This window comes from Pempheris klunzingeri, chromosome 21 (assembly GCF_042242105.1).
Source record: "Pempheris klunzingeri isolate RE-2024b chromosome 21, fPemKlu1.hap1, whole genome shotgun sequence".
NCBI classification, from domain to species: Eukaryota; Metazoa; Chordata; class Actinopteri; order Acropomatiformes; family Pempheridae; genus Pempheris; species Pempheris klunzingeri.
Genome location: NC_092032.1, coordinates 9121953 through 9135554, shown reverse-complemented (window position 1 = coordinate 9135554; position 13602 = coordinate 9121953).

Below are 13602 nucleotides of genomic sequence, written 5' to 3'. Positions count from 1 at the left end.
TGTTCATTAATATATGAAAAGGCTCTTATTAGTTAGACACTTCTCAACAATGACTTACTCACCTGCTAAATGAAGAATATATTGATGATGAAACGTTATCATTATTGAAACTAGCTGGTTTTCAGGAAAGTTATTTCTGCTTTGCTGGTCATCTGTCCATCAAGTAACTGATCCATCCATCCATCCATCCATCCATCCATTCTTCCTGTTATAACCACTAGATGGCAGTACAAGTCTGTGGTTTCACAATAGGCAAATCGCCCTTTAATAGCTGTTATCAATGTACTTTGCCTTTCCTCCATCACTTTGTGTCAAAATGATGCAAAATGGAAAAAAACAATAGTAATTAATACATTCTTTAGTCATATTTTAATGCCATGGGTGTCACTTACATACTTAGCTGCAGCATTTAAGATGCCACAGTTTACATATTAACCATTTTGTTTCAAATCTTGTCAACAAAAGTGAGAAACGTGCTGACATATGTTTCTTTTTTTTTTTACATTCGTGATAGCCATTTGCACATACAGTTTAATACACCTTTTCAAGATGATACATTAAGATGATTTAAACAACAAAGATGATGTTAATTAGTGTGTGTTTGAACATTTTTCATTTTACATTGCATAGCTGTTTCCAAACTGTTTGATTTTTTTTTTTTTGTCTCAAGACCATGCATTAAAGAATGCAAAGTCACACATGTCTGTTCTGCACCATGCAGGGAAATATTGGCACAGTCTGAAATGAATGGCATGTGTCAGCGATCCCAGATTAGAGCCGGAGATTGCAGACTATCATTCCTCACCAGTGCATTTACCCATAATTCCCCTCTGTCTCCATCATATCCGATGATTCCTCCTCTAGGAGACAAGGTGAGGCTGTATGAATCTCTGCCTCCAACTCTGGAATGAATTTAAAACCTCTCCTGAGTGATTTTCTGTGTCTCTGTCCTGCGACTATGTGTGTGTGTGTGTGTGAGAGTGTGTTGCATGCATGTGTGGTTTCTGATTATACCACAGCATGGGTGAAGGGAAGGAAAATACAGTGACAGCTTCATTTCCAAAGCTGAGTTCACATAAATGAGGGATTAAAGCAAGCAAGCAAGAGGGTTAAGGCTCACCTCGGCCTTCAATGACAGCTTTCCCTCCTTAAAATCTCTCTCTTCCTCTCTCTGTCTCCCTCTCTATTTTTGTCTCACTTTTTCCTCCTCTTCTATTCTATCATTCCCTTTTTAGGTTATCTGTTTTGTCTTGTTACCGCTCATTTTGCCCACAGAAATAATACACACATGGATAAATATTTAAAAAAACGCATATTGTACTATTGGCTACACACACGTGCACAAACATATGCAATGATTTACAGAATTGCAAGGGGCTAGGGTGTGCTCTACATCTTGGATGATGAGGACCAGGTTAGGGCAATGAAACTAGGGGTTAGGGCCAGGGTAGGGTGTGTGTGTGTGTGTGTGTGCGTGTTTGGGGTACATTAGGGAAATGAAAAGGGGTGGACCACTGATGGTTTCTGAGATGCAGACTTGTTAGAATAAAGGAATATAAAAAAGACAGGAGACGAAGGGGATGACAGGGTGGATGATAAGATGAGTAGTGCAGTAATGAAAATGGTCCTCTGTACCCCGAGATTACATGGTGAATGAGATTGGACAGAGAGAGAGAAAGAGAGATAGAGAGAGACGGAAGGGGGTATACTATAGAGTGGGAAATGGGTGAGCAGGGAGTGCCAGAATGGAGAAAGATGGAAACTCCTTTATGATGAACCATGTTGAGAGTCAGCTGGAACAGACATGGAAAAAATGGAGAGAAGAAGGGAAGGGAAGAGAAGAGAAGAGAAGAGAAGAGAAGAGAAGAGAAGAGAAGAGGTATTACGACTCAGGACGAAACAGCCCCACTCTGAATGATAAGTGTCTCACGCGCTGCGGGTTATGGGAAGTTCACACAAACAAATGACTCCCATTTGCCAGAGGCGAGGGACACAATTGAGAAAGAAGGGGCGCGAGAGAAAAGGAGAAGAAGTAGAAAGATGGGAGAGGACGGGGGGGGAGAGGACTAAATACTGGAGCCATGATTTCAGATAACTCCATCTGCATTGAGGAAATGCTTACCTTTTTACCCCTCTAATGTTTTCACAGGTTTGCAGTGTAAATGAAAGCACCTTCAATCCAAAGGATATTAGGGACCCTGCAGTGAAGTGCAGTAAAAGTCTGCGCTTGGTTCCTTAAATTACAGGGTGCCTATGGTCCGAGGTCAATAACACTAAATGTATTGCAAATTGTAGCGTGTAGGTGGGCTATGTTTTGCACCATAAGAGGTGATATCAAACAGTAATAAGGGTACATGAATACTGCCCTTATTTATGCATTAAGCAGCATGGTATCAAAGTTAAGTATGGCTGGATACCTCTCTTTGAAAATGCCTTCACCAGAGTTGTTTTTAACCATGTGACATTAAGGCAAAGAGTCTGCAGATTTTCATTCTACCCAAACAAGCAGGTGATTTTGCGTATTACTCCCACTTTTCTGGTTAAAGGTGTGTTTTTTTCAGTTAAATTAGATGCTTTGCTGTTTGGTTCGTTCGACAGCCTCCATACTCAAAGGGACCCCCTGCTTACAAGCATTAAGGAGCAGAGCCAATAGCTTCAATTTGATAGGATTGGATATGCTGGCTAATGTAGGGGTCCAGCCCCAGGCCTTCAGCTTATGTCATATTTCTTTTCAGTAAATGAGAGAAATGAGTCTACAGCAATGCTAGCAGCGCTGATAGCCTGCATAGCACACATGCTAATGACAATGTTAACATGTTGGTGTTAAGCATGTTTACTATGTTCACCATCTTATTTTAGCATGTTAGCATCATAATATTTGCTAATCAGTCCTTAACACAAAGTACAGCCAAGGCTAATGGGAATGTCCTCGTAATATAGTTAGTTTTATATTAACCCAATAAAAGTTGTCTAGACATGTCACCAAAAGTCAGAGAATCACCAAAGTCAGAGGGAATTGTCTTCTGAGAAATGTAAATGTCCGTACAAAATTTCATAGCGATTCATCTCATACTGAAGATATAGTCTGGACCAAAGTGGCAACCCAACCAACCAACACTGCCACCCATTGAACCATGCTGCTAGCATCTATGTGGGAATTAAACAGAAAATTCTACCCTACCCTGTCTTGGATTGGGCCATGATTAATGGTATGTCACGTAGTAGTGACGCAGATAAAAAAAATTATATGATGATACACAAAGTTGTTTTCAGCAGGTTTAATTACGCCGGATTGTTGAAAAGTACTACTGCATCTAAAAAATCACTTTGAAATCCTAGATATGTGTTTTCAGGCTCTGGGATTCAAGGAAGGAGGGCCGTTGACCATTTTCATGTTCAGCAATCAGGGACAGATCCATCACGGAGGAGGCTGCAGTTGCAATTTCTCCAGTGACAGTCACATCAATAGTCCATAATGCGATAATGCAGTCACAGGACATGTAGTGTCCTGAGTAATTGGTGACCCTCACTTTTTCTCAACTGGAAAGGCTTGCTTTCTTGCTCTTTCTTTCTCCACCCACTCTTATAACTCAAAAGCTGGATGCAATAAATTCACGAGCATTCTGTGTGTGTTTTCGAGAGGCATTTTGGGAAATGTAGGAAGTCACCAACAGAAGTAGACCTAGATGAAACAAGCTGATAAAGGTTGGGTGTACTAAATAAAGGAAATTACCAACACCAATATAAAATGATTTTCAAAATATATGAATATGTAGGTATGTATAGGATTATCTTGGGGTGGAGCTGTCAGTTGCTTCAGTGGAGGCGGCAACTCCTCAACATTAGCTTGCTAAGGCAAATTAGTGCGACTGTGAGTGTAAATCAGGGCGCTGCTGAGTGATGTTTAATCATGAAACAGAAAAAAAGATCTAAACGCACCTGAGGAAGATCAGTAGAATTAGACAATAGCCACTTTTATCTCCAGTTCACAAGACTGTTGAGCCTCCATTTTGAATTTTATCATTAGAAACAAACCAAGTGTAAATAATTTGCTTTTCATTGCAGAGGCAAGCCGTTTCATTTCCAAAACAGCCACGGATATAATTATTTTACCCCGAAATTAGAACTGAGCTCACTTTAAAAGGTACAAAGGAATTCACTGTTAGCGTGTAATTAATTTTATATTACTATTTACCTCTACGTCAGTTAATTATGATCTCTATAGATGTGTGCGCTACACACATACACACCAGATACACACCACCATCACTATGTACAGAGAGACAGTGGTGGTAAAAAGTGTGAATTTTACACACATGACTTCCTGTCCTAATCAAGGGCTTTCTCAACTCCTATCTGAAAGACACACATGACTGACTCCTTCAGCGGATACCTACACACCGTGGATGTGTGTGATGAGACAGTGAGCGTATGTGTGTATGCGTGCCTGCAGAAGCTCACCAACTCAGCAGTGGAGTGGTAAAGGATATTAGGCCGCAATTGCGAAAAGATTGCAAAAAGTGACATCCTTAATAGAGAAAGATTACTGTGCGCAACATCACTTTGATTTGAGCTGCATACATTTTCCTCACACAGACAGGCTTCTGGACAGCTCTGCACTCTGAGCTCTCCAGAATGGATGCTGTAGCCTTTTTGTTTGTGCGTGCAAATGCAAATGCATGTTAACATGAATGTATATATATATTTGAAAGCAAGAGAGTGACCCACAAATGTCCTCTTTGACAATCATTTTTGAAATGAAAGATGCGTTTGATACACCTGCCACTTCTATTCTTTTTTAGAGAATTTACTCAAATGAAAAATACAAACTGACCCCTCATCCAGACTTATGCAACATGTAAAATAAGCTTTTTAAAGCTCCATTGGCGTGTTGGTCAAACAGAGTGGACAGTACGGAGAGGGAATCAGAGAGTTGGATGTTGTTTTCACCACAGTTGGTTCAGCGATAAATATGTCAACCGTGTTATTACTGTAAGCACATATAGCATGAAATGACACTTTAATAGCTATTTTGACAAGTAAATGGACTTCCACCGCGCGACATGGTGGAAAGATCTTATATGTCTGTGCCCAGTTTCAGGCAAGGTATATTCGTGAATATGTGATACAAATAGAACTTGTCATTTGAATTTGTTCATTTCATAAATGACATCATAAATGATATTCTAAGTACTGTAAGAATCACTTAAAAGTTGTGGTGTTCTTGTAAAAAGTCCAATAGTTTTTTGGATTTCCTTTGATGCCCTAAAATAAACACCGTTATCAATCTTGTATGGTACACAGTGTATCATTTGTCAGTTGCCAACCCTATAGGCCAAATCATTTGGTTAATTAGGAAACACTTCCTAGAAAGTTTACCTCTCATTTCCACCTCATTAAAATAACAATCTCCATCACAACAGCCTTCAATGCGACTGGTGTCAAGTGCTGTATCAAATCTGGCATTGTGCCAGGGGAGGAGATGTCAGAATAAAAGTCCCCCGCCTCAGGTCAAAATATTCTCAAATCCCTGCGGTGGACTATCAGTATCAATCAGAAATAAAGTTTGTTAGTGCAGCGCCTGGAATCTGAGTAGGACAAAAGCACCAGGGAGGTCCTTTATTTAGCTAATTCTCCTCTATTTGAGATGTACATATTTCTACAGTGCTTTGATAAGGCCTCGGGGACATGCATGTTTTAATTAGACCTGAGCAGCCCGAGCAGCCTGGTTGAACAGTTCATAGAAAACTTTGAACATTTTTGCTGAAAGCCTCTCTCTCTTTGTGACAGGCAATGTGTAATTAGCGGCATATGTGCATTTGCATATATGCACCCTGTGACATGTTGCATCTTATTTGAATAAGTAGACATGTCTCAATGTGATATCCCTGAAGTGAATATATGAATATGAGCCACTAATTATACCAATCTTGCAAATGATCTATTTAAATATTAATATCTTTTCACTTTGCATTGTTTGCTGGGAGCTTTTTTAGTCAGTGAGCTGTGCGTGTTTGTTTGTGTCAGTCCCATCTAGGCTGCGGTGGGTATTGTCCTCTGTGTGCAAAGCGTGTACGTGTGTCTCTGTGTGTTGTTTCATGTGCGGATGCATGTACTGTCTGTATACGTGTACAAGGTCTCCAGTGGAGGCAGACAATGTGTGATTCTCATTTTTACACAGACTATAAAAGCCAATCAGTGAGGCCACTGTGTGCGACAAGCACTGGAACAGGACGAGAGACATCTTGTCATTCAAGCTCAAACCTTGTAGAGGTGTGCAGCATCCACCTGGCAAACAAGTTGCTATGTTTTTCTTCTGGAAACTAAATAACTGTCATAATTCTGAGATGTTGTCTTGTTACCTGGCCTTTTCTCATTATTTTACATTCCCTGTTATTCCACACAGCACATGAAAATGTGCATACTTGTCATTGGTGTAGTAATGAATTAAGCATTCCCCTTGAAAAAATGTTCAGCATATTTAACATGCTTAAGGATACTGTCCATAAACTGCTATTCAGATATTCATCAGGATTGGGTATTTGGTGTGGTTGACAATACTAACAGTGTCTGACTTGAATATTCCAGTAAATCATGTATTCACTCTCACAAAATCTAGTGATTGTGGTATTTTCTCTGCATACCACAAAAGTACAAGGCAAACTTAATAAATGTCTGCCATATTTGCTGAAATATGCTGCTTTGTTGAAAGTGCAAAAAAGACATAGAATGCAGCTTCAGACGCTGCAAAGGGGAAATTGCATACAGCTTCATTCTACATTACAAAAATTATACTTGCAACCAGTAGGACTGGTTTAACAAAAAGAGTAACAATGAACTACCCTGCAAGAAAATAATCCCTTTCTAAAAGTCAAGTCAGTAGTTACCAGACACTATTTAACCGGTCCAGGTAAACTAATCCATCTTCAATCCTGGTAAAGAATACTGGTAAATAGCTACACAGGTAAAGACGCTTTGTGCAGTATGACATCTACCTATATGCACTGTTTTTAGTGTGTGTTAGTAACATTTACAGCAAGATATCAGCACAGATGACAAATGGCCAAACTGATCATACTTCAACAGTACATACAATAGCAAAAGAATGGGGCTGCATCAGCGCTTTGAGGCAGTGGAAAGATTGAGTGAAATGACTCTGTGACTCATTTTCAAAACTCGTAATGAAGTCTTTGAAAACAATCTTAGTCAGATGCTGTGCATCACTGTGTTTGAATGTTTTGGATGTAATCATGTTGACCATTTGTGACACATGGCAGTCATGGAGAACAACAGGAGAGATGTTCTGCAGCAGTTACAGCAGAGACAGTTCGGCAGTGATGATTCAAATGTACTATGATATCATATACTGTTATAGAGAACAGCTTTATTATATTGTATGCTTATTCTATTTTTTGTTGCAGTTTACACTGATATAGTTTCCCATATCTTATGTCTTTGGGGTCAAGCCAGCTGCATGGCGAGAATGTATGGAAAAATCTATTTTTCTTTTTATTCTGATCTTAAGGGTTGACTTTTTTTTTTTTAGCAAAAAAAGGTCAGTAATTGCACTCATCTTTTTTCTACACTGATGTTTGCTGCTAAGTGTGCTGGACAATGAAAAGCCTCTGGACAAAGCGAGGCCAGGCTGATGAACACTACTCAGCCTTAATTGCATGCTAGTTTTGATGTAAGGCAATCAGGAGGTCATCTGTTTGAAGTGGGTAGGCTTGTTTGATCCACCTTTGTGTGAGTGCATGCATGTGGGTGTTTGAATGTCTTATCATCTGCTACCTGGTGCGATTAAGTCAGGCATAAGGAATCAGGGATAGCAAAATGTGTTCTTGTGTGAGCATGTGTAAACAGGCATGAGTGTGTACGCCCACATACGCATAGAGAGGTTTAATAGAGGTCTGTCTCAGCCCGCACTGTATGGTTGTAACAGTCAATCAATCAGCAGCACAAACTACAGGACACTACTGCCTTCAAACTCATTAAAATGAGTATGGCATAACAGAGAAACATACCCTTCGCAAATTAAGTTGTGTGTCCTAATTGTTTTCGTGTTTGTGGGCCTTTCGACAACTTCAGAAGACATTTGTTGTTGCTTGATGTATGCTTGCTGTGCCTCAGGCAATGTTTTTTATGACCATTATTATTCAAATGAGCTAGAAATGTGTTTTGAAAGTCCTAAATCATTGAGCATGAATGGCTACCCTTGGCGTTTATAAATGACTTTCCACACAAGCAAACCTCCGCCTGCATGGCTTACTCCACTGAGCTCATTTGGGTATTTGAGTTGCGGCAACAGAATTTGTGTCACTCGTCCACTGGCATGACAAGTTGCATTAGAAAGTTGGACAAGATTTTTCACAACTGTTTTCGACTTTTTAAATGATAAACAGTGTTGTATTGTTAAATAGAAAAGGGGGTAAAAAATGAGCTCCAGTTGATGATTAGCAGGTGAAAAACTGAATGGGGTCTATATGTTTCAGATTGAATGTTCATACAGTGGCTTTATCGTCGTGCACTGCTTTCTACGGTAGAATCTATAGAAAGACACACAGATATCACTGTGTAGCCGTTCAGTTCCTAATATGAACGAGGATATAACAAGGGCTGCAACTAACAATTATTTTCATTACCAACTTTTTTCTCGACCAGCTGCTCAGCCTATAAGCTGTACAAAAATAATGTAAAATGCCCATCACAGTATCCCAAAGCCCAAGGCTACATATCCAAATTATTAGTCCAAACCCCAAAGATAATCAGTTCACTAGCAGACTATAAAAATAGCAAATATTCACATTTGAGAAGCTGCAACTTATGAATTTTTTTTTTTGATGAATGTCTTGTAGGCAATTAATTTTCTCAATCATAGTGGTGTAGAAAGAGTACAAATGCAGATATCACTGGATGCATGAATGTGTACATTTATGCTTACGTTTTGTCTAGTTTAATAAAAACTTCTGGCTTCTAAGTCTCTTGATAAGATTTGGTTGATAGATATTTTTATATCGGCGTAACTGCCCAGAATCAGAGTAAAACATTCTGCTTACGCTGTGACAGAAGCTACTCGCAGGCACGCACACACACACACACACACACACACACAGACACGCTTACAAGCTCGCACTCCATGTCTCATCTTGTGTCCAGACACACACACACACACACACACACACACACACACACACACAGACCACATCTTGATTAGGTTTTCATAAAGTCTGGGACTATGCTGAGTCTGTAATTGACTTTGACAGCAGAAGCCTCCATGTCCTATGGCTATGTTAAACGAACAATTTACATCTTCATTTCAAATTCTACATGGATAAAAAGCTATTAATTACATTAGTCTGCGAAGAGTCATTCCAGCTGTGTAGAATATGTGTGTGTGTGTGTCTCTGTCTGTGTGTATCTCCCATCCTCTCTCATATACACTTTTCCTCATTTGTATATTAAGTCTTCCGGCTAAACAATGCCCAGTAAGTGCTTCTCTGGAGATGAGTTTATGACTGTGGAGAGGACTTTTACTCACGTGTATTGCTCTGCAAAGCAAACACATCGGCTACTCCTATGTGAGCATTTTATGGACAGGGGAACATTTATTAAATCTATTGACTTGGCAGCGGTTGCAGAGGCGTTGACCCTTACACTAGTTTCCATTCAGTGCTTGTAATGACGATAGTTAGGAGTTTCAGAATATTTTACTGTGGCTTGTAAAATATAATCGCCATATAAAGTCATTTCACCTGGTCCCATGATTCCAGTTCAGAGGTTCCCGCTTAAAGAAATGACAAGATTAGATAGATAGATGGATAGATAGATAGATAGATAGATAGATAGATATGAAAGACATAAAGACAGAGCCCAATCAAAGAGAAAAAAAAACATTCCTCACCAAAAAGGGGGGAGGAAAATGTTTTTGCATGACGATCAAGCAACTTTTCTCTCTTAGAGTGCTTCCTGTCAGCTTCAAAGAGCGCTTTAAGAGGCTGGGAAAGTGGCTCTCTGAACAGCAGCGAGAACAGAAGCATCTCAGCCATCATCTCCGAGCCATCTGCGCGATGGGGGGAACAACACAGACCCCTGTGTTTGCTTTGGAGATAGAACGATCAAAGAACAACACTAACCATATAATGAAGGGACCAGATGGACCTTATATGAAGTGGAGAGCGAGCGAGGTAGGAATACAGTGAAACAGAGAGAGAGAGAAACCAGAGAGGGAGAGGTGTAGGCAAAATCAAACTGCAAATGCAACAATCTTTTTAGGAGAGAGAGAGAGGTGTGCAGGGGGGGATATGATGTGGTGAAAAAGTGCGAGCCATCTCGTCGCATGCAGACTGCCTGCGCTGAATGAGAAAGCTAAAAGGTAATTTCACGGATAAAGAGGAGGCCTAATGCATAGAGGTAATGTAGCAGGGGATGGAACAAAGGCAAACTTTCATCTCTTTAAGCTTGGATGGAGAGAGAGTGAGAAAAAGCGAGAGAGAAAGCTTTGATGCTTTGAAAATGATAATAACAATCTCAAAGTCAGCCTCAGAAGAGAATGTGCTCCCCTCGCTGTGCCCCATCCCCTCCTCTTCTGCCCCCTACCACTTAATACAACTGCACAATGACTGTCTAGGACAAGGTGGGCTATGGGTGTGTGTGTGTGTGTGTGTGTGTGTGTGTGTGAGGAGAGGAGGGGGGGGGGGGCAATTGTGACACTTAGGGCCCCCAAAATTACTCATGGAACAAACACAAAGATGATGAGAATAAAGAGACTCATTATATCTGAGATCAGATGACTTTTGTGGACACACTAAGGGATGAATTTATGTAAAGATGATATTTTCACATAGGTAGCATATAAAGCTATATTGAAATATGAATGTTGATAAAAGATTCATGGATTGCAGGTTCTCACTCTCATTCCGTCTGCTCTATATTAAAATGAAGAACTGAAGCTGTTTTAGTCACAGAGCTTTTTTTTTCCTCCTTTTTTTTAAGCTCTGTTGTCTCTACAGAAAAAAGCCCATTTTGTTTTCAGAGCTTCCTTAATGCACATCACCAGTAGAAATGATGGGCATTACATCCCATCTGCCTTCAAAATGATGTAGGTGCATGAAATGCAGAGCTATCACTGAAGTGGGAGTATCTATTGTCTTTCAAGTCAAAGAAACTACTGCGTATAATGAAGCTTAGACTTTTGAAATGGCATGTTCAAGAGCAAAAACATTTTAGTGTTAATGAAATAAAATAATGCCTGCCTGAAATAAGAATGCAAATCATACGGTTGCCGGTATATTTTTGAAGTATGATGCAGAGCGATAAAACCAAGAGGTTGTTGGGGGGTAAATAAAAGAATATTAAGTAAATCTACTTTTTTTTTTTGGTGTTTTCTGGAAGTACAATCATTCATTTGCCAACTGCAATAAACCACATATCCAGCTCTCCCTGACAGCCTTACCATTTTTACAAACCAATAATAACAACTTCTGAATCGCTTTATATAAGCTTTATTCTCTGTTTAAGAGCAGTGACGCAGTTCAAAAGAAAGCTTTCTCTCAAAAGAAGAATCTTAAGTTCATCTGCATCATTATGGCCAAAATTCCTCAATTATGCAGTGAGGTATAGACCGTTTTGATTGCCTTTTATTGTCTTTAAATTGAACAGATGATGCATTTAACTGCATCAAACCATCTGAGTGCTTGAGCTCATGATCTCTGACCCTCTTGTGCTGTGAGGGCAAACCATTAGCTGACTATTTTTCAGCCACTTTGTGTGTTATCTGTGTGTGTGTGTGTGTGTGTGTGTGCGTGCGTGTATCCATCAAGTGGATCACCTCCCCCACTTTTCTTTCATGGAAAACACAATTTAACACCCAATTTTCAATTATTCAAACCATTTGCTTCGAATACGATCTGACCCACAAACGTTCTCACACTTCTCAGGAGTGTGGATCTTGGATGGTTTAAATGTACAACGTTGATACGTTTTACTGAATAAATGCATAATGTTTTGTTTAAATAGACAAATACATCCAATTGTGTGAGATTCAAGATATAGTTCAGAATCCTAAGCGATCAAAACATAAATTTTTTTGATCATGCTAAAATTGCCCGTGTTATTTCTGCTTTGTTCCAAGATGTGGCCTCCTGTTGATGGAGAGGATTTCAGCTCTGATCACAGATTGAATTCCAGCATGAAATGTCCTTGTGTCTTACCTCATTGGTTATTCTGTCCTGGTTAGCGCCAATTGCACACAGAGAAAAGACCTTTTTTATCCTTCCTCCCTCATTTCGTTTTTTCTCTCCTGACCCCTCAGAGTATCACCAGACCTCAAAATTGCATTGAATATATAAATGCTAATGCTAATAACTGCTAGCAGGAGCAGATAATGTCCTTGACTGGTACAAGAAAAGATCCTTTTCTCTTACATGACTCACTGCCTCTGAATAACATTAGAAGAGTTCACATCCCAAGCTCTTATTTCTCTCCTATTCTTCCTCATTCTCTTTTCTTTTTTCTTAATTTACTTGACTCCCCCCTCAACTCTAGCCTTCGTGTAGCAGAAAAAAAATACAGCTGAAGTGTAAAATATTAATTCATTTATCTGCGCGATAAGATCTTGCTGCCTCGCTCGAAATTCCAATGACATCCATTTGCCATTAAGTCTATGCAACACACAAGCAATGAGACCTCTAGAGCTTGTCTGTCTTTGCAACACCCCCCCACCCATACTGTGGCTCCGTTTTTATGCCTCTGGAAGCTTTTCATGGTAGGAATTAAACTATAATACTTGTTTCAGTGGCATGCATGTTAATGGCTGCGGCAAAGCTGTCATTTAAGAGACATGAGGAAACAGCTGCAGCGAACAAAATGGCCTCTCGTGGAAACACCCAGGATGTCTTTGGGACTTTTTATTGTCTCTCTAAAGATGGAGATCATCCTGATACCAAAATCCCTGCAGTTCTGGAATGAATGTTCAACTTGTTATTGTGCATTCTGATTGGTCTATGTTTAAGAGTGTCCAGTGGGGTCCAAAAAGCCTCTTAGGCCTTCCCAGTAGGGCCTGTCAGTAACAATAGAGGAATTAAAGGACCCTGCACTGGCAAAAAAGCCCCATGACATGAATAAGAAGCCAAATATTCCATTGTTTCATATAGGAACTTGGTTTTCTTTGAAGATGGATGTGAAGAGAGCTGCGCAGCAGAATTTGCCCTTGCCTCAGTTTCTTAAAAATGAATTATTTCTCGTCTGGCAGGCAGCTCTCCGGAGGTGAGAGGCTGCCTCTTAACATGAGCAGGTATCAGTCTTAAAACCGCTCAAAGTAATTGTAGCTTTGAAGTCACACACATCACAGATGGCACAGTCAATATTGCACCAACTTGTCTGGGTACTTTCCTCCCAACTCTGCTGCACTCCTGCTCCCTCACTTGTGACGAAAAATACATTATTTGTCACAAACTTTTTATTAAAAGAGGCCAACCATCAATCAATCCTGCAATCACTCATGCAATCACATTAATCATACTTGTCTGCCTTATTTGCGTCATTTGGTTTAAGAATGTTGCGACCCCAAGTGAAATGTACTTCACAGCTACATCTGGTTCTGCA